Source organism: Pseudophryne corroboree, chromosome 8 (genome assembly GCF_028390025.1).
Source record: "Pseudophryne corroboree isolate aPseCor3 chromosome 8, aPseCor3.hap2, whole genome shotgun sequence".
NCBI classification, from domain to species: Eukaryota; Metazoa; Chordata; class Amphibia; order Anura; family Myobatrachidae; genus Pseudophryne; species Pseudophryne corroboree.
Window position 1 is genome coordinate 321,350,782 of NC_086451.1, and position 23,232 is coordinate 321,374,013.

The 23,232-nt window shown below is 43.6% G+C and overlaps 1 long non-coding RNA gene across 1 annotated transcript in view; it reads left to right on the plus strand.

Moving 5' to 3' along the window:
* Positions 1 to 23,232, plus strand: part of LOC134949060 (uncharacterized) — a 217,327-nt gene that overhangs the window by 105,702 nt on the left and 88,393 nt on the right. The window contains exon 2 of the long non-coding RNA XR_010183093.1: positions 18,013 to 18,118. This is a non-coding gene — a long non-coding RNA (uncharacterized LOC134949060). The remainder of the gene's footprint in view (positions 1 to 18,012; positions 18,119 to 23,232) is intronic.

The window sequence follows — 23,232 nt, forward strand, 5'->3', positions numbered from 1 at the left end:
TGATTATTTCACTTGTTTTAAACAAATGTGAAAATGTTTGCTCATAGTTTCTTTATTGGAGGATTTGGACAGATTGTGCTAATAACCTCACACAGTGTGATGCGAGCTATACAATGTGATTAGCACTTAGCCATCCCCAGCAGGGGGAAAAGGCGGGCGACGAAAAAGGGTTATGGCCTCTGACATACTTGTAGGAAGAGTATAATTGAATTACTGTGTAATCAACAGAAAAAAATGTCTAATCAGTATAAAGCAATGAAATATATCTAACATGTACAGACTAGAATCTTCTGTTGTATCTACAAAGCTCAGCTGTGCACTATTACATTATATAACATTATATCCAGCATATGGAATCTGCTGTGCAGAATGTTGAGATGATATAGCCAATATCTATGCTTATTAGAAATACTTTTATCAACCAAGGCAGTAACTATGCGTCTCTATAGCAACTATGTGCGATGCAAAATGTGGTAATATTGTTTTTTTGTATTTATTAACTCAGCACCATTTCTTATGTAGTATGCAAAGGTGCTAAGGTCTGAAAGAAAAATAGGTGTTGCAGTGAAGAGGTTAATTGCTGCTTTTCGAAGCTATCAAGGGTAGCAAAAAACACATTCATTTAAAGATATAATCACATAAATGCCAGTCTTCATGTGCTACTTAAAATCCAGTTTTCATATTGATTACAAAAGGGTTTATTTTCAGTTTCTTAAATGGATTTGTCAATAGTTATGGCTTTTTTAAATAAGTTATTTGCAGCTTGTGACACTTAAAGACCACAGATTCTTCCGGTGATGTGATAAAGAACGACCTGCATGATATATAATTAAAAGTGTACTCCACATTTAGTGAAGTCTACTGTCCAGGTCAGAGCAGGTAAAGTCATAAGGCAGTAATTGCCTAGGGCCCAGTGGAAACCAGGGGGCACACCTTTCAACCACTAGAGGTTTGTGCTGATAACAAAGTTGTCAGATCATATACTAACAATAGTATCTGATTCTGCCATATGGGGTGGACGTACAGCAGTCCAGTGAGTGGGGTTTCACCTGCTAAGCCCCTGAAGCACATTATCATCACTGCCTGAGGGGTATTGTGTGGATGTAGCAGAGCTCGCAGCTCCCACTCTGCCCAAGGAAGTCCCATCTTGAGGCACTGATCTGTCAGTGTGCTTCGGGCAGATAACCCCCTTGGGGTGGGGAGAATTTGTGACAGTGAGGAGGGGAAATGTATGTGATGGAGGAAGATAACTTTGTGAAGGGGTGTCTGTGTGAGGGGGTGTACAGTGTGTGAGGTTGGGGTAACTGTGTAAAAGGGGATCAGAGTGGGGGCCTGTGTGACTTACCTGATTGAGTGAGATAGGTGCTTGAGGGAGAGCTTTGGTGGGGGGGTATCTGTGTGAGGAGGAAGAGTTGTGTATGTTGGGGGATCAGTGTGAGGGGGGAGTCTGAAAGAGAGGGGAAGCTGTATGCCGTGGGAGTTCTTTGTGATGTGCGGTGGAGCTGTTTTGTGGTGGGCTGTGTGATGGTGTAGGGTCTGTGTGAGGGTATAGTGTCTGTGTGAGGGAGGATGTGAGTAAGGGGTGAGATCAGTGTGAGAGGTACAGAGTTGTCTTAAGTGACGGGAATGTATGAGAGGAGGAGAGCTGTGTGAGAGATATATTTACTACAGTATATGTGTTTCTATATACAGTGTATACATTATGGTATTTTTCAGAGGGGAAATGGATGAGACTGTGACAATGGACTTCTGCTACCGAGATCTCCAAGAAGGGATTAGGAAAAAGTAAAACTTGTATGCAACAAATTATATCCGGTTGAGATGTGGTCGGAGTAGCGGCATATTTCACCAAATTACCATTGTTCTGTACAGGATCCGTACTGTGCATGTGCAATATATGACAGTGACGTCGGTCGCACTATGACATCAGACTGTCAGCTATTGACAGTCTGATGTCATTTGGAGCTAGGGTGCGGTTGGCGACGGCCCCCATTTTTCCATATGGAGGTGTGTCACCACCGTTACAGGGGACGGATGAGGACAGAGATTTTGTGGCCTCTAGGTAAGACTTGCGGTGGCTGGCTTGCACAACCCCATGGGTCACGCATCATACCGATAGTGCCAGGGAAAATCTGATACTGCTTACTTGGAAGCAGTTTGGATCTGTAAAGCAGAGGAGGCGTGACTCCTACTGCTGCATTACCATATTAGAGCTATCACTGCTGCTTCTATGTAAGCAGCAGTGATAGCTACAGTACTCCAACTATATCTGAAGCAGGCCCAGGTTGAGCAGAATAGAACTTACACACCTACACATGTATCCCCATACATCTAGGGCGGGATGTAATAACATACATTGCCGCCCTCGCCACCCATCGCAGCAATGTTGATTGCATATGTACAAACATATGCGATCAACATTGCATTGCGGTGACGGAGGCCCCCCGCAATACCTGTGAGGTGGTGTGCGAGGGGCCTCAGTCACCTCCCTGGGGTGTCCACATTCTTCCCATGCCGGGAAGCAGCAGCAGGCTGTCCCTGGCGCCTCCTCCTCCCTGCAGCCGGAAGGACATCCGGCTGCGTTGCTAGGGGGAAGAGGAGTTTACCTTCCTGGTCCAGGATTCCTGGAGGAAGGTATGCCGGGGGGAGGGGGGAAGGCATCAGCAGCAGGGGGGTGGCGGAGGTGGCAGGTTGCGGCAGCTGGTGATAAGAAGCCCATAGGCTTCTATAGGGTATCTCCATCTAAAGATGGTGATACCCTCATTGGCGAAAACGTGGTGGCTGGGTGTTAGTACATATGAAAATGCAATAAAAACCCTGAAAACGGGGGGTTTATCGCATTTTCCCTTTAGTACATCCCGCCCCTAGACTTAATATGCCATGCAGCGGGTGATGCCTGGCATGATTGAGCAGCCAACTCTGTTATCACTCGGTGTCTTTTTTTGGCCAAAATTTGTCTTAATCAGCACAGTCTCCTGGTGTGTCCATTGATAATAGAGTCTCATGGGACATGGTGCACTGAGAGTTCCTGTTTGGCGCGACTGCAGCAGTGTTGTATGAGGACACATCTGTAGGAAGTGTTAGATTGCAAACCAGGGAACAGGGAGTTTTAGGGTTAAATAATGGTTTGCAGTTTGTCTAATGGGGAGGTTAGAGGGGCAGGAAGTAAGGGGTGCTAAGTTGCCATTTTGTGGGCTGTGAGGCAGTTCTGCCTATTTTAGTTTGCTTCTGTTCCTCTCTTTCCTATTTTGTACCCTTCAGTGGCGTGTCTGTTGCTATGGATTGTGGCAATTCACCACCATAGCCTGAGACTGTTGTCAAGAATTCTAGCAATATCATTCATAGTTATTGGTACTACTGCACATGCCCGGTGAAATCTGAAGCCTCTGAAGTGATATTGGGATTTATTCATGTACAAAATGTAAATCACATCAGTTTTATGCAATATATAGCTTAGATGTAGGGATGAGCGGGTTCAGATCTCTGAGATCCGAACCCCCTGGACTTCACGATCCGAGTCTGGATCCGAGTCCGGCTCGGGTTTTCCCGCCAGACTCACGAGGAAAAAAAAACGTTATCATCCTGGTGTTGGATTCTCGCTAGATCCGGATTTTGTATATATCGCGCCTCCCGCCCCACCATCTTCACTCCAGTCCTGGAGAGTGTAGCGAGAGGACGTGTCTCCTCAGTGTCTGTGCGTGAAAGTGGCGTGGTGCATGAAATGGTGCCCTGCTCTTTTGTATCGTTCCAGTGGTGCTGTCTTGTGCTGCATCAGTCCAGTGATGGTGTCTTGTGCTACATCAGTCCAGTCACAGTGGTTGTGTCCTGTGCTGCCATAAGTCCAGAGCTGCTGTATAAGTGCATTCCAGTGGTGCTTTCTTGTGCTGCATCAGTCCAGTGGTGGTGTCCTGTGCTACATACTGTAAGTCCAGTGGAGGTGTCCTGTGCTGCCATAAGTCCAGTGCTGCTGTATAAGTCCAGTCCAGTGACTGACCTTCCCAACACTGGGTGTAATTCAGAGTTGATCGCAGCAGCAAATTTGTTAGCAGTTGGGCAAAACCATGGGAGTCATTCTGACCCATTCGCACGCAGCGGTTCATCGCTGCGGTACAAACGGGTCGGAAATGCACATGCGCGGCGGACGCATTGCGCACGCGCGTTGTTGCCCAGCGATGGCCGACGCCGGGCAGCGGCGCCGCCAGCAGAAAAAGTGATCGCAGTGGCTATTGCAAGAAGACTGAAAGGCGGGAGGCGTTCCAGGGGGTCAACTCACCGTTTTCCAGGCGTGGTGAGACGAACGTAGGCATGTCCAGGCGTTTGGAGGGCAGATGTCTGACGGCAATCCCGAGACCTTCTGATGGGGATGTGGTTTGTTTAAATCAGGCACCGGGGGAGACAGTTGTTGTCCGTGGGATGAATGAAACCCATTGTCATGCCTGGGCAAAATACCAAAAAAGCCACCTCTTTGGTGTGGAATTTTTTCTCCACAAATCCAGACAACAGGTGTCAAGCCATCTGTTTCCTTTGTCAGTCCATAATAAGTAGGAGTAAGGACGTTAACCACCTTGGAACATCCTCCCTTATTAAACACCTGCAGTGCATTCATATAAGTCATTATCAAGTTCAGAAACTTTAAGTAATAGCATAAGCAGTCCACTGACACCTAAATGATGTGGTTTTGTTTGTTTGAATATTATTTCTCTTTGAGGATAAGAATGTAAACACTGAAGGGGGGGATATGAGGATGAGGACAACATCTTGCCACTGTAGAGCCAGTTTGTGCATGGAGAGATTAATTGCTTCTTTTTTGGTGGGGGCCCAAACAAACCAATCATTTCAGCAACAGTTGTGTCACTGAAATGATTGGTTTGTTAAAGTGTGCATGTCCCATTTATACAATATAAGGCTAGGTGGGAGGGCCCAAGGAAAATTACATCTTGCACCTCTTTTTCTTCTTTGCATTATGTGCTCTTTGGGGCCTTGTTTTTAAAACTGCTATCCTGTCTGCCACTGCAGTGCCACTCCTAGATGGGCCAGGTGTTTGTGCCGCGCACTTAGGTCGCTTAGCTTAGTCATCCAGCTACCTCATTGCACCTCTTTTTTTTTTCTTCTTTGCATTATGTGCTCTTTCGGGCCTAGTTTATAAAAGTGCCATCCTGTCTGACACTGCAGTGCCACACCTAGATGGGCCAGGTTTTTGTGCTGACCACTTGTGTCGCTTAGCTTAGTCATCTAGCTACCTCATTGCACCTGTTTTTCTTCTTTTGTATTATGTGCTCTTTCGGGCCTAGTTTTTAAAAGTGCCATCATGTCTGACAATGCAGTGCCACTCCTAGATGGGCCAGGTGTTTGTGCCCTCCACTTGTGTCACTTAGCTTAGTCATCCTGCGACCTTGGTGTAACCTTTTGGCCTAAAAACAATATTGTGAGGTGTTCAGAATAGACTGGAAATGAGTTTAAATGAATGTTATTGAGTTTAATAATACCAAAGGATCAAAATTACCACCAAATTCTGTGATTTTAGGTGTTTTTATGTTTTCCCCCCAAAAATCATCCAGATCCAAAACCAAAATACGAAAGGATGGCTTTTGCAAAATCAAGCCAAAGCCAAAACCAAAACACGAAAGTGGAATTAGAACCAAAACCAAAATACAAAACATGAAAAGTGCCAGCCGCACATCTCTACTAATAACATATGTTAGGGCAGAGGTTCTCAAACTCGGTCCTCGGGGGCCCACACAGTGCATGATTTGCAGGTAACCCAGCAGGTGCACAGGTGTATTAATTACTCACTGACACATTTTAAAAGGTCCACAGGTGGAGCTAATTATTTCACTTGTGATTCTGTGAGGAGACCTGCAAAACATGCACTGTGTGGGCCCCCGAGGACCGAGTTTGAGAACCTCTGTGTTAGGGTTTATGCAAATATTATCAAGTGTGGCAGTATGTACCGGTGAGGGTTAATGCATCCCACCCAGTTTGTGGAAAATAATACAGTCAAACACATGAGTTGTAAGGGTAGGTCCCACAGCCTCCTATTTAGGACGCATTCTGTGTAACAACTGGGACTCCCTGTCTATAGTTAAATAGTGATCCAACGCAAATGTTTTACAAGTATCATCTGAAATGTCACAGGTACTGTAATTATTAACTTGATGAGAATAGCAATGTGGAAAATCTCAGCAATGCTTAACTTAAAAGAGCATTAGAAAAAAAGGATGGTCTATCCTTGTCAAAAATCAGTATACAGGGAATTCAATGTAATAGAACAAGTCCACAAGATTCTTTCCTGAGAAGCAGCAGAACAGCAGAGAGGGATGGATCTGGAAATAAAGTAAGGTAAAGCCAGGAGCTTTTCTCATTATGCAGTGTTCAATAGACATGAGGTATTTAATTGCCCCTTTAAGTAGGCTGGAATCTATTATGTCTAGTGATGTGCACCGGACATTTTTCGTGTTTTGTGCTTTGGTTTTGGATTCGGTTCCGCGGCCATGTTTTGGATTCGGACGCGTTTTGGCAAAACCTCCCTGAAATATTTTTGTCGGATTCGGGTGTGTTTTGGATTCGGGTGTTTTTTTACAAAAAACACTCAAAAACAGCTTAAATCATAGAATTTGGGGGTCATTTTGATCCCATAGTATTATTAACCTCAATAACCATAATTTCCACTCATTTTCAGTCTATTCTGAACACCTCACAATATTATTTTTAGTCCTAAAATTTGCACCGAGGTCGCTGGATGACTAAGCTAAGCGACCCAAGTGGCCGACACAAAAACCTGGCCCATCTAGGAGTGGCACTGCAGTGTCAGACAGGATGGCACTTCAAAAAAATAGTCCCCAAACAGCACATGATGCAAAGAAAAAAAGAGGCGCAATGAGGTAGCTGTGTGACTAAGCTAAGCGACCCAAGTGGCCGACTCAAACACCTGGCCCATCTAGGAGTGGCACTGCAGTGTCAGGCAGGATGGCACTTCAAAAAAATAGTCCCCAAACAGCACATGATGCAAAGAAAAATGAAAGAAAAAAGAGGTGCAAGATGGAATTGTCCTTGGTCCCTCCCACCCACCCTTATGTTGTATAAACAGGACATGCACACTTTAACAAACCCATCATTTCAGCGACAGGGTCTGCCACACAACTGTGACTGAAATAACTGGTTGGTTTGGGCCCCCACAAAAAAGAAGCAATCAATCTCTCCTTGCACAAACTGGCTCTATGGAGGCAAGATGTCCACCTCCTCCTCATCGTCCGATTCCTCACCCCTTTCACTGTGTACATCCCCCTCCTAACAGATTATTAATTCGTCCCCACTGGAATCCACCATCTCAGGTCCCTGTGTACTTTCTGGAGGCAATTGCTGGTGAATGTCTCCACGGAGGAATTGATTATAATTCATTTTGATGAACATCATCTTCTCCACATTTTCTGGAAGTAACCTCGTACGCCGATTGCTGACAAGGTGAGCGGCTGCACTAAACACTCTTCCGGAGTACACACTGGAGGGTGGGCAACTTAGGTAAAATAAAGCCAGTTTCTGCTAGGGCCTCCAAATTGCCTCTTTTTCCTGCCAGAATACGTCTGACGTGCCTACTTGGATGCGGTCACTCATATAATCCTCCACCATTCTTTCAATGGTGAGAGAATCATATGCAGTGACAGTAGACAACATGTCAGTAATCGTTGGCAGGTCCTTCAGTCCGGACCAGATGTCAGCACTCGCTCCAGACTGCCCTGCATCACCGCCAGCGGGTGGGCTCGGAATTCTTAGCCTTTTCCTCGCACCCCCAGTTGCGGGAGAATGTGAAGGAGGAGCTGTTGATGGGTCACATTCCGCTTGACTTGACAATTTTCTCACCAGCAGGTCTTTGAACCTCTACAGACTTGTGTCTGCCAGAAAGAGAGATCCAACGTAGGTTTTAAATTTAGGATCGAGCACAGTGGCCAAAATGTAGTGCTCTGATTTCAACAGATTGACCACCCATGAATCCTGGTTAAGCGAATTAAGGGCTCCATCCACAAGTCCCACATGCCTAGCGGAATCGCTCTGTTTTAGCTCCTCCTTCAATGTCTCCAGCTTCTTCTGCAAAAGCCTGATGAGGGGAATGACCTGACTCAGGCTGGCAGTGTCTGAACTGACTTTCTAGTGTGGCAAGTTCAAAGGGTTGCAGAACCTTGCACAACGTTGAAATCATTCTCCACTGCGCTTGAGTCAGGTGCATTCCCCCTCCTTTGCCTATATCGTAGGCAGATGTATAGGCTTGAATGGCCTTTTGCTGCTCCTCCATCCTCTGAAGCATATAGAGGGTTGAATTCCACTTTGTTACCACCTCTTGCTTCAGATGATGGCAGGGCAGGTTCAGGACTGTTTGCTGGTGCTCCAGTCTTCGGCACGCGGTGGCTGAATGCCAAAAGTGGCCCGCAATTCTTCGGGCCACCGACAGCATCTCTTGCACGTCCCTGTTGTTTTTAAAATAATTCTGCACTACCAAATTCAGTGTATGTGCAAAACATGGGACGTGCTGGAATTTGCCCAGATGTAACGCACGCACAATATTACTGGCGTTGTCCGATGTCACAAATCCCCAGGAAAGTCCATTTGGGGTAAGCCATTCTGCGATGATTTTCCTCAGTTTCCGTAAGAGGTTGTCAGCTGTGTGCCTCTTCTGGAAAGCGGTGATACAAAGCGTAACCTGCCTAGGAACGAGTTGGCGTTTGCGAGATGCTGCTACTGGTGCCGCCGCTGCTGTTCTTGCTGCGGGAGGCAATACATCTACCCAGTGGGCTGTCACAGTCATATAGTCCTGAGTCTTCCCTGCTCCACTTGTCCACTTGTCCACATGTCCGTGGTTAAGTAGACATTGGGTACAACTGCATTTTTTAGGACACTGGTGACTCTTTTTCTGAGGTCTGTGTACATTTTCGGTATCGCCTGCCTAGAGAAATGGAACCTAGATGGTATTTGGTACCGGGTACACAGTACCTCAATCAAGTCTGTAGTTGCCTGTGAATTAACGGTGGATAACGGAAACACGTTTCTCACCGCCCAGGCTGCCAAGGCCTGAGTTATCCGCTTTTCAGCAGGATGACTGCTGTGATATTTCATCTTCCTCGCAAAGGACTGTTGGACAGTCAATTGCTTACTGGAAGCAGTACAAGTGGTCTTCCGACTTCCCCTCTGGGATGACCATCGACTCCCAGCAGCAACAACAGCAGCGCCAGCAGCAGTAGGCGTTACACTCAAGGGTGCATCGGAGGAATCCCAGGCAGGAGAGGACTCGTCAGACTTGACAGTGACATGGCCTGCAGGACTATTGGCTTTTCTGTGTAAGGAGGAAATTGATACTGAGGGAGTTGGTGGTGTGGTTTGCAGGACCTTGGTTACAAGAGGAAGGGATTTAGTGGTCAGTGGACTGCTTCCGCTGTCGCCCAAAGTTTTTGAACTTGTCACTGACTTATGATGAATGCGCTGCAGGTGACGTATAAGGGAGGATGTTCCGAGGTGGTTAACGTCCTTACCCCTACTTATTACAGCTTGACAAAGGCAACACATGGCTTGACACCTGTTGTCCGCATTTGTGTTTTAATAATTCCACACCAAAGAGGTGATTTTTTTTGTAATTTGACCAGGCATGTCAATGGCCATATTCGTCCCACGGACAACAGGTTTCTCCTCGGGTGCCTGACTTAAACAAACCACCTCACCATCAGAATCCTCCTTGTCAAGTTCCTCCTCAGCGCCAGCAACACCCATATCCTCATCCTGGTGTACTTCAACAGTGACATCTTCAATTTGACTATCAAGAACTGGACTGCGGGTGCTCCTTCCAGCACTTGCAGGGGGCGTGCAAATGGTGGAAGGCGCCACCTCTTCCCGTCCAGTGTTGGGAAGGTCAGGCATCGCAGCCGACACAATTGGACTCTCCTTGGGGATTTGTGATTTAGAAGAACGCACAGTTCTTTGCTGTGCTTTTGCCAGCTTAAGTCTTTTCATTTTTCTAGCAAGAGGATGAGTGCTTCCATCCTCATGTGAAGCTGAACCACTAGCCATGAACATAGGCCAGGGCCTCAGCCGTTCCTTGCCACTCCGTGTCGTAAATGGCATATTGGCAAGTTTACGCTTCTCCTCAGACGCTTTTAATTTTGATTTTTGGGTCATTTTACTGAACTTTTGTGTTTTGGATTTTACATGCTCTCTACTATGACATTGGGCATCGGCCTTGGCAGACGACGTTGATGGCATCTCATCGGCCATGACTAGTGGCATCAGCTTCAGCACGAGGTGGAAGTGGATCTTGATCTTTCCCTATTTTAACCTCCACATTTTTGTTCTCCATTTTTTAATGTGTGGAATTATATGCCAGTATCAATAGCAATGGCCTACTACTATATATACTGCGCACAACTGAAATGCACCACAGGTATGGATGGATAGTATACTTGATGACACAGAGGAAAGGTAGAGCAGTGGCCTACTGTACCGTACTGCTATATATTATATACTAGTGGTCAGCAAACTGTGCAAAAGTGAAATGCACCACAGGTATGGATGTATAGTATACTTGACGACACAGTGGTAGGTAGAGCAGTGGCCTACTGTACCGTACTGCTATATATTATATACTGGTGGTCAGCAAACTGTGCAAAACTAAATGCACCACAGGTATGGATGGATAGTATACTTGACGACACAGAGGTAGGTAGAGCAGTGGCCTACTTTACCGTACTGCTATATATTATATACTGGTGGTCAGCAAACTCTGCAAAACTGAAATGCACCACAGGTATGGATGGATAGTATACTTGACGATACAGAGGTAGGTAGAGCAGTGGCCTTCTGTACCGTACTCCTATATATTATAAACTGGTGGTCAGCAAATTTATGCACTGTACTCCTACTATATTCTACAATGCAGCACAGATATGGAGCATTTTTCAGGCAGAGAACGTGGTCAGCAAATTTATGCACTGTACTCCTCCTATATAATACTGCTGGTCCCCAGTCCCCACAATAAAGCAGTGTGAGCACAGATATATGCAGCACACTGAGCACAGATATGGACTTTTTTTCAGGCAGAGAACGTATAATACTGGTGGTCACTGGTCAGCAAAACTCTGCACTGTACTTCTCCTATATAATACTGATGGTCCCCAGTCCCCACAATAAAGCAGTGTGAGCACAGATATATGCAGCACACTGAGCACAGATATGGAGCGTTTTTCAGGCAGAGAACGTATAATACTGGTGGTCACTGGTCAGCAAAACTCTGCACTGTACTCCTACTATAATACTGCTGGTCCCCAGAATAAAGATATTTGCAGCCCCCTGAAAGTTCTGAAACAAAGTGAGAGGACGCCAGCCACGTCCTCTTACTATAATTTCCAATGCACGAGTGAAAAATGGCGGCGACGCGCGGCTCCTTATATAGAATCCGAATCTCGCGAGAATCCGACAGCGGGATGATGACGTTCGGGCGTGCTCGGGTTAACCGAGCAATACTGGAGTATCCGAGTATGCCTCGGACCCGTATAAAATGGGTGAAGTTCGGGGGGGTTCGGATTCCGAGGAACCGAACCCGCTCATCACTAATTATGTCACCAGATAATGGAGTCTATCTATGTAGCAGAGACATGCCCTGTTTTGCGTAACACAGGGCTTTTCTCTACTTTGTGTTATTCACAAAGTGGTAGATGTATCAAATCTTGGAGAGAGATAAAGTGGAGATACCCATAGCAAGCAAACAGCTTCTGTCGTTTTATAGACCTTTCTAGATAAATGATAGAGTGACTGGTTGCTATGGGTAACTTCTCCACTTTCTTTTTCTCTGTAAGGTTTTATAAATTTCCCTCTGTGTATTTATTTATGTGGAGCACACTTATTAAACAATGCTCTTACAGAGAGTATTTGTCATTCACATAAATCCAGGCCCCAGTGGGACTTCCAATCTATTGTTCCAACTACATGGACACCAATACAGGGTTATTCTTTGTCAGAAGCTAATTAACCTACCATTTGTTAGGGGGAGATTGTGGGAGCAAACTAGAGCACCGGGAAACTGCAGTTGTCAGTGGCTTATTCTGTAACTGCACATACTATATAGGAGGAAAGTCCTGTAATCTCTCTCATTGTTTAAACTCAGGGCCTAATTCATATGTGTATACAATGCTGATGTTTTCACAATGGAGCAATTATCAGCAGACTACACATGTTCAGCAAATGCACTGCGCACATGCCAAGGTACCTATGCGATCACACATGCGCTGACATTTTATATGCAGAGTGATTTATATGCAGGGAGAGTTAACATGGGAGTGGCGGTAAAAATGCAGGCATGTCATAATAATTTTTGAGGCATGTATCTGTCTTTAGCTGTGACCATATGCATAGATTTTTATTTATTTTATTTTCTGTGTTTACCTCATCTCATTAATTTATACCTCCAAAGAAATATAAAGTCTCCCTACTACCTTCAGTAAAATGCACCAATCGAAAATTGGCTCGAAAGTCAGACCCTGCACCCTCTGGCCTCTGCACAATAGTCCTAAAATGTAAAACTAGTTATGTTAAACAGTCATGTCCTTGAATATTACAAACAGTTTTTATTACTGTAACACCCCTTTACTCAAGCCTTCTGGGTAATGGTGTGTATTTAAATCTCTCCTTTGCAATGCTTTTCACAGTGTGACTCTCTTTTCATCAGTGCATCCACCTGCGTTTTGGCATGACATGCTCTTAATTGGGTGTTTACAGGTTCAGGTACACCAGAGTGAGATTTGAAACTATCTGCCCAATGCAAGCTTAGACCACAAACAGTACAGGAATGTATCACACAGATCTGTTGCAAAAAATACCCTGGTACATTTATTAAAAGGGTCCTGGATAGATACTGCTTTTATGCATTTTATCTAAAAAGTAACATATTGAGATCAATAAATGAAAACATGTATAAGATAGGCATAGAGCATACTTGCATACGTGTCCCTCTCCATGAGGGAGAAAATGCTCTGTTCCTGGACTTTCCTGGTAATCTGATTGCCATCACCTGTGGTAAATTGATAAGAAAGATGTTTCACCACAGGTGATGGCAATCACACATTACCAGGAAAGTCCAGGAGCAGAGCATTTTCTCCCTCATGGAGAGGGTCAGGTAGGCAAGTATGGCACAGAGGATAACTTGAACAATCAGTAATGTGCATAAACATCTAAAGGTCATATAATGCAGTAATCAGCAATGTGTTAGAGTAGCACAAATAGGAGTCTCCCCCTTTTTCCACCTTCTGCGCCCTATCAACCTATGGGGGTACCTTTCTCTTGCATATTACAATTTTCATCAACTACACACCAGTAGTCACTACAAACCATACAGAGTACTCTTATTGCATGGACAGTGTTCTATTAACGTAAACTGCTAGCACACTCAAACTTGTCTGCATACTGCAAAATCATGGCATAAAATGGTAAGGCAGTTACACACATCCAAATCTTTGATATTCTGTGTTATCCAAGATGCAAGTCCTTTTTATTCGCACCCAGCCTCTAGTTTTATATATATATATATATATATATATATATATATATATATAGTACTCCAAGATAAAACGGCACTGGACGCAAAGAATATGAAAATGAGATGTATTGCAACAACAACAGCTGTTTCAGGGCAGCAGCCCTTTCCTCAAGTTAACAGCAACACTACCATTTGTTGGTAGTGTTGCTGTTAACTTGAGGAAAGGGCTGCTGCCCTGAAACAGCTGTTGTTGTTGCAATACATCTCATTTTCATATTCTTTGCGTCCAGTGCCGTTTTATCTTGGAGTACTGTATCTGATATTTTGAAAACGCTGCACGGAGGCCAGTTGTGTTTATTTAATCTAAGAGTGCCGACTGAACTGCAAGTATATATATATATATATATTTAAATAAAGGTATGCTAGTACTAGTTTTAAAGGTACACATGCACCGCTATGTAGACTCTATTATTCTGAACCTGTCTCAGCTATTCCTTAGTAATCTATTAGCAGGTGACTAGTGTACCTAGTGTACCTTTAAAAGCCATAAGGTGTGTGGCAGGTGCACATTAAACCTAGCAGGCATATGATGTGTGAAACTGTTGCCAGGTTTTAAGACTTTGTAATAGTGCAGGACCTACATGAAGGCGGGGTACAATGGCGATCGGTTTGCAGGCTTCTATACATTGGCCAATTCACTAACTAAACCCCCATCATTTATTTATTGATGTGTTGAGAATAAGTGAGCTTGCTTTGGTGAGTGCTGAGTTTTCTGTTTGTGTGTGTGTGTATATATGTAAATATATATATATATATATATATATATATATATATATAGTGTGGGTAGGAACATGTGCCTGTGTTTACTACTATTATTATTACTGTTGAAACCTCAGTGTTTTGCTTCAGCTTTTGTTATACTTTCCACTGCAGGCTTCCTCTGTGCATTTAACACACTAGTTCTTCTTGATATCTCAGTCCCAAAATCAACTTTTTAATACATTTAAATTACTTCTAAACCTTCTCTCACCCAAACCACCAGCCACTATCAATGCACAAGATCTTGCTTCTTACTTCAAGGACAAGATTGATAAGATATGAAATTAAATGGTATGCTCTTCCACAGCCAGTGACCTGCTTAATTCCTTACCAAAACCCTACCACAAATGAAGATGAAGTATCAACACTCTTTTCATCCTCCTACTCTAGTAGTTCTCCTCTTGATCCTATACCCTCACAAACATGTAAAGCTCATCCCAACCTTAACTAAAATCTGTAATCTCTATCTACTGTATCTTTTTTCCACTGTTCATGCATGCAGTGATTACTCATATTCTGATAGAACAAAATTCAGATCCAAACTACAATATCTCCAACTACCATCCCATCTCTCAGCTCCTATGCCCCTCTATGCTACTTGAGAGACTTGCCTACACTCGACTCATACACATTCTTAATTCACACAACTTATTGGAACCAATTCAGTCAGGTTTTCGTTCTCAACACTCCACAGAGACAGCACTGACTAAAGTTTTGATCAGGTCACTGCGAAGTCTAAAGGCCATTACTCACTTCTTATTTTTCTAAATCTCTCTGCTGCATTTGGTACTGTTGACCACTCTCTTCTTATACAAACAGTCAAATCCCTAGATCTTCAGGATACATACCTTTCTTGGTTCTCATCATATATATCTAATCGCTCTTTCAGTGTACGCTTTTCTGAATCCATCTCCTCTTCGCTACCTCTATCAGTAGGAGTACTGCAAGGCTCAGTCTTAGGTTCTCTGTTTTTTTCTCAGTTTATACAACAACTCTTGGAAAACGAATCAGTTCTTTTGTATTACAGTATCATCTGTACGTAGATGATACTCAAATCTACTTATCCTCCCCAGATTTGTCACCATGTGTATTGGTCCATGTCACTGAATACATCTCTGTCATTTCCTCTTGGATGTACATATCTTTGCTTATCTCTAAATATCGGCCAACCTGACCTCATCACTCTTTGCAAGATCTACGTCTCTCATAGATTTTCTCCCATTCACGATTGCAGGACTTTACTTGGGCTGCACTTACTCTGTGGAATGCCCTCCGATGCATAATAAAACTATCCTCTAGTTTCCAAATCTTCAAGTGTTCCCTGAAAACTCACCTATTCAGGCAATGTTATCAAATTTCGGAAACCGCAAAAATAACCTTAATAAATTTTCCTATCCAATAAAACCTCCACTGTACCGTCCTCACATATTTTCTCTTTTTCACTTTCACGGCCAACATTGCTGTGTGACCATGTCATATAGCCTATCAAGAACATTTGCAATCTAATGGACCACTATGCAATAGATAACACCTATCTTTGTGTATTAATATCTTGTGAATTAAGGCCTATTTACCTGTAGATTTTAAGCTTGTGAGCAGAGCCTTACTACCTCTGTGACTGTCTGTTATTATCCAGTTTTGTTTTAATACTGTTGCTTCCAATTGAAAAGTGCAACGGAATGTGCTGTGCTGTATAAGAGACTGTTAATAAATAAATACATTTACAATAAGGTTATATAAAGCATGCATATACATAAAAGTTGACATGGGTGTAAATGTGTATGAAAAATAAGTGACGTACAGTAATGGTTTAGAGCACAGAATTTAGGATTCCTAGTAGTAGACCGGAAATCCTTCATTACATCAGGATTTTTTTCAATAATATGGCCACATAACACTAAAGGGCCCTATACACTAGAAGACATGACCAATGTGAAAGATGAACAATGTGAAAGATGAGCAATTTCGCTTGAACTTCCCAGAGCCCTGACAAATGAAATTGAGTGTACACACTAAGCAATTTTTGATACCAATTGAAATACGAAAGATATCTTTGGAATTGGCACCTTATTTACATATTTTAATATTGGGGTGGCATTTCTGGGGGTGTGGGCAGGGCTGTAGGAGGGGATAAATGATATATCCTTTATCAGAAACAGTTAATTAATAAATCCGAAAGCTCACGCTGGTGTGGACCCAGTATGTATGTATTCTGCTTAGCAAGTCCATCGAGTGACACCACTGCACGTCTATATATTATATACTTTTTATGTATATATATATATATATATATATATAACCTCTATGTATATATATATATATATATATATAGAGAGAGAGAAAGAGATTAGGGCAGCACACCTTTCAGAAGAAAATGGCTCTGGTGCCTGAGTGTAGCGATGTGTTCCTATCAGTAGTCTTAATGTGCAAATTAGTGGATAATTGATGATTTTGGAGCTTAACCACAAAGTCAAGAAAACTGATGATCAATCACTGATATCATAAGAAAATGTAATGGGATTTTCTTGATGTTGTGGTCAAGCTTCAAAATTAGCAATTATCCACTAATTTGCACATTAAGACTACCGATAGGAACACATTGCTACACTCGAGTAGCTTTCATCCGAAACCCCTTAAATATGGACTCCCTTTTTCTCAATTTCTTAGAGCTTGTTGAATCTGTAGTAATAAAGAGGATGCCATAGTCCAGATCAACATTATGATTGAGAAATTTCTGGTTAGAGGTTACTCTTTACCTTCTTTACTGTCAGCAAAACATAAAGCACTGGGAAAATCACGCAACAGTTTATTGCAGTCCTCTAGGAGGGATACTCTGGACAATCACATGCCGTGGGTTAATCACTTTAACACCTCAAGTAATGCTATAAAATCAGTGTCCAAACAGTTATGGCCCACTGTGCGTTCAGATGATGATCTTAGTCTAAGGGATAAGAGGCTCATGCCCTGTTATACCAGGGGATGCAATATTCGTGATTGGGTCGTTAAAACGGACATCATGAATATGTGTAGCGCAGCAAGTACACAACATTTTTTGAGTAGACGGAATGGGTGCTACAAGTGTATCAATTGTGTTACGTGTCGGTATCTTATAGCTGGTGAAAGTTTTTGCCATCCGTACAGTGGTAAAAAGTTTTTCATCAGACATAAGGTCACGTGTACGACAAAATTTATTGTCTACTTTATTAAATGTCCTTGCGGATTATTTTATGTCGGCAAAACCGACAGAACCTTACGAGAGCAAATGGCGGCACATCATTTTACCATTTGTGCCGCGATTGAACCCGGTAAGAGCGAACATCCCGTTGCACGACACTTTGCAGAGGCTTGCCATAACATGGCCAACCTCCGGTACATGATCATTGATCATGTACCGCCATTTTTTCAGGGTGGTAATCCATCACTTAAGCTTCTAATGTGTGAATCTAGTTGGATTTATAGACTAGGGACACTTACACCACGTGGTTTGAACGACAGTCTTGGTCTTCATGTATTTGTATAGTACGATGCTGCTTTCCATCATTTATTTATATATTATACATTATCTGTGTGGTGTTATATATTCTACATATGGTATAATACTGTATGCCTTTATGAGATTATGAATATTCTATGCTATTGATGTATATCCTGTTTACCCTCTGGTTTTACACATTTGTTTTAATTAGTGCCGGTTTCCATGGCGACGGACTGTGGGAGATGACGTCATTTGTGGGTGCCATGCTTCCTGGTTCTGGATGCCGCTGGTAGCGTTTCACCTGGTGGGGATATAAGGTGAGCAGATGTCTGTCATTTATTTTTTGCTTGATGACGATGTAAAATACATATAAAGATTAATAAGTCACCAGGTCCCGATGGTATTCACCCAAGGGTTCTAATGGAGCTTCATTCTGAACTTGCAAAGCCGCTATTTTTGATCTTTAAGGATTCAGTAATATCAGGTATGGTACCCAAAGACTGGCGTATAGCGGAAGTAGTGCCTATATTCAAAAAGGGAAGTAAAGCTGAACCAGGTAATTATAGACCAGTTAGTCTTACATCTATAGTGGGGAAAGTATTGGAAGGTATTCTAAGAGATAGTATTCAGAAGTTCCTTGAAGTCAATAAGGTCATTAAAAGGAATCAACATGGGTTTATGAAGGACAGATCCTGTCAAACCAACTTACTTGGCTTTTATGAAACAGTAAGCACAAACCTAGATCAGGGTAAAGAGGTGGATGTAATCTTTTTAGATTTTGCCAAAGCGTTCGATACTGTACCACACATGAGACTTATCTACAAGCTACAAGAATCAGGGCTAGGAAGCACAATATGCACTTGGGTCAAAAACTGGTTAGATAATAGGGAGCAGCGCGTTGTGGTTAATGGATATTTTTCAACTTGGACTGAAGTGCTAAGTGGTGTGCTGCAAGGCTCAGTATTAGGACCGCCTTTGTTCAATATTTTCATTAACGACCTAACAGAAGGTCTAGAGAGCATGGTGTCAATTTTTGCAGATGATACCAAATTGTGTAAAGTTATAAATGCGGAGGGGGATGCTGAGTCGCTTCAGAATGACTTAGTTAAATTAGAAGCTTGGGCAGCGAAATGGAGAATGCGCTTCAATACAGACAAGTGTAAGGTAATGCACTGTGGTAACAAGAACAAAAATAACACCTACCTACTTAATAGGGTAAAATTAGGGGATTCTGTACTGGAAAAGGACTTAGGTGTCCTCATAGATAGCAAACTAAGCAGTAGTATCCAAAGTAGGACTGCAGCAAAGAAGGCTAATAAGATATTAGCATGCATAAAATGGGGAATTGATGCTAGGGACGAGAGTATTATACTCCCGTTATATAAATCACTTTTGAGGCCACACCTTGAATACTGTGTACAATTCTGGGTACCTTACTACAGAAAGGATATCCTGGAGCTAGAAAAGGTTCAAAGGCGGGCGACCAAACTAATCAATGGTATGGAGACGCTGGAATACGAGGAAAGGCTTGCAAGACTAGGCATGTTTACACTGGAAAAGAGGAGATTAAGAGGGGACATGATCAACATTTACAAATATATTAGGGGACAATATACAGATCTTGTGCAGGACCTGTTTTTGGTTAGATCAACACAGAGAACTCGTGGACACTCGCTCAGGTTAGAGGAGAGGAGATTCCACACAATACGATGTAAAGGCTTTTTTACGGTAAGGACGATACGTGTTTGGAATTCCCTGCCTGAGGGAGTTGTAATGGCCAACTCAGTCAACACCTTTAAGAATGGGTTAGATAAATTCCTAATGGATAAGGATATCCAGGGTTACAGGGCATAGTCACGCACTATGGTAATAATAAAAAAGAGGTGTTAATCGGAACGGCAGTCAGCAAGTTCAGTCAAAATTTTATACAAAATAATTGTGCATAATAGACCACAAATAGGTTGAACCCGATGGACAATTGTCTTTTTTCAACCTTAGATACTATGTTACTATGTTACATCGAAACGTTGCATTCCATTCCTGTGTGATAGCGTATTTTTTCTTCCGTGTACTGCTGGACGTGCGCTGTTTTTATATATATACTGTGTATATATATATATATATATATATATATATATATGTGTGTGTGTGTGTGTGTGTGTGTGTATATGTATGTATGGGTGTGTTTCGTCAGGCCGAAAGTGCCAATAATACAGGGCACTGAAACGTTGCCGTTACCTATGCCTGTTTGAGCCTGAGTTATTCAAGACACCAGGAGTCCTGCCCCCGCTTGTATGTATAAACTTTTCCATTATCCTTGCACCCGGTGCAATGTGACTATTACAGGGAGAGCCAGACCTGCCATTTCTATATGTATATATATATATATATATATATATATATATATATATATTAGTGATGAGCACCGGAAATTTTTCGGGTTTTGTGTTTTGGTTTTGGGTTCGGTTCCGCGGCCGTGTTTTGGGTTCGAACGCGTTTTGGCAAAACCTCACAGAATTTTTTTTGTCGGATTCGGGTGTGTTTTGGATTCGGGTGTTTTTTTCAAAAAACCCTAAAAAACAGCTTAAATCATAGAATTTGGGGGTCCTTTTGATCCCAAAGTATTATTAACCTCAATAAGCATAATTTCCACTCATTTTCAGTCTATTCTGAACACCTCACACCTCACAATATTATTTTTAGTCCTAAAATTTGCACAGAGGTCGCTGGATGACTAAGCTCAGCGACCCAAGTGGCCGACACAAACACCTGGCCCATCTAGGAGTGGCACTGCAGTGTCACGCAGGATGGCCCTTCAAAAAACTACTCCCCAAACAGCACATGACGCAAAGAAGAAAAAAAAGAGGCGCAATGAGGTAGCTGTGTGACTAAGATAAGCAACCCTAGTGGCCGACACAAACACCTGGCCCATCTAGGAGTGGCACTGCAGTGTCACGCAGGATGGCCCTTCCAAAAAACACCCCCCAAACAGCACATGACGCAAAGAAAAAAAGAGGCGCAATGAGGTAGCTGTGTGACTAAGATAAGCGACCCAAGTGGCCGACACAAACACCTGGCCCATCTAGGAGTGGCACTGCAGTGTCACGCAGGATGGCCCTTCCAAAAAACACCCCCCAAACAGCACATGACGCAAAGAAAAAAAGAGGCGCAATGAGGTAGCTGTGTGACTAAGATAAGCGACCCAAGTGGCCGACACAAACACCTGGCCCATCTAGGAGTGGCACTGCAGTGTCACGCAGGATGGCCCTTCCAAAAACTACTCCCCAAACAGCACATGACGCAAAGAAAAATGAAAGAAAAAAGAGGTGCAAGATGGAATTGTCCTTGGGCCCTCCCACCCACCCTTATGTTGTATAAACAGGACATGCACACTTTAACCAACCCATCATTTCAGTGACAGGGTCTGCCACACGACTGTGACTGAAATGACGGATTGGTTTGGACCCCCACCAAAAAAGAAGCAATTAATCTCTCCTTGCACAAACTGGCTCTACAGAGGCAAGATGTCCACCTCATCATCATCCTCCGATATATCACCGTGTACATCCCCCTCCTCATAGATTATCAATTCGTCCCCACTGGAATCCACCATCTCAGCTCCCTGTGTACTTTGTGGAGGCAATTGCTGCTGGTCAATGTCTCCACGGAGGAATTGATTATAATTAATTTTAATGAACATCATCTTCTCCACATTTTCTGGATGTAACCTCGTACGCCGATTGCTGACAAGGTGAGCGGCGGCACTAAACACTCTTTCGGAGTACACACTTGTGGGAGGGCAACTTAGGTAGAATAAAGCCAGTTTGTTCAAGGGCCTCCAAATTGCCTCTTTTTCCTGCCAGTATAAGTACGGACTGTCTGACGTGCCTACTTGGATGCGGTCACTCATATAATCCTCCACCATTCTTTCAATGGGGAGAGAATCATATGCAGTGACAGTAGACGACATGTCCGTAATCGTTGTCAGGTCCTTCAGTCCGGACCAGATGTCAGCATCAGCAGTCGCTCCAGACTGCCCTGCATCACCGCCAGCGGGTGGGCTCGGAATTCTGAGCCTTTTCCTCGCACCCCCAGTTGCGGGAGAATGTGAAGGAGGAGATGTTGACAGGTCGCGTTCCGCTTGACTTGACAATTTTGTCACCAGCAGTTCTTTGAACCCCAGCAGACTTGTGTCTGCCGGAAAGAGAGATCCAAGGTAGGTTTTAAATCTAGGATCGAGCACGGTGGCCAAAATGTAGTGCTCTGATTTCAACAGATTGACCACCCGTGAATCCTTGTTAAGCGAATTAAGGGCTCCATCCACAAGTCCCACATGCCTAGCGGAATCGCTCTGTGTTAGCTCCTCCTTCAATGTCTCCAGCTTCTTCTGCAAAAGCCTGATGAGGGGAATGACCTGACTCAGGCTGGCAGTGTCTGAACTGACTTCACGTGTGGCAAGTTCAAAAGGTTGCAGAACCTTGCACAACGTTGAAATCATTCTCCACTGCGCTTGAGACAGGTGCATTCCACCTCCTATATCGTGCTCAGTTGTATAGGCTTGAATGGCCTTTTGCTGCTCCTCCAACCTCTGAAGCATATAGAGGGTTGAATTCCACCTCGTTACCACTTCTTGCTTCAGATGATGGCAGGGCAGGTTCAGGCGTTTTTGGTGGTGCTCCAGTCTTCTGTACGTGGTGCCTGTACGCCGAAAGTGTCCCGCAATTCTTCTGGCCACCGACAGCATCTCTTGCACGCCCCTCTCGTTTTTTAAATAATTCTGCACCACCAAATTCAAGGTATGTGCAAAATATGGGACGTGCTGGAATTTGCCCAGATTTAATGCACACACAATATTGCTGGCGTTGTCCGATGCCACAAATCCACAGGAGAGTCCAATTGGGGTAAGCCATTCTGCGATGATCTTCCTCAGTTGCCGTAAGAGGTTTTTAGTTGTGTGCGTATTCTGGAAAGCGGTGATACAAAGCGTAGCCTGCCTAGGAAAGAGTTGGCGTTTGCGAGATGCTGCTACTGGTGCCGCCGCTGCTGTTCTTGCGGCGGGAGTCCATACATCTACCCAGTGGGCTGTCACAGTCATATAGTCCTGAGCCTGCCCTGCTCCACTTGTCCACATGTCCGTGGTTAAGTGGACATTGGGTACAACTGCATTTTTTAGGACACTGGTGAGTCTTTTTCTTAGGTCTGTGTACATTTTCGGTATCGCCTGCCTAGAGAAATGGAACCTAGATGGTATTTGGTACCGGGGACACAGTACCTCCAACAAGTCTCTAGTTGGCTCTGCAGTAATGATGGATACCGGAACCACGTTTCTCACCGCCCAGGATGCCAAGGCCTCAGTTATCCGCTTTGCAGCAGGATGACTGCTGTGATATTTCATCTTCCTCGCAAAGGACTGTTGGACAGTCAATTGCTT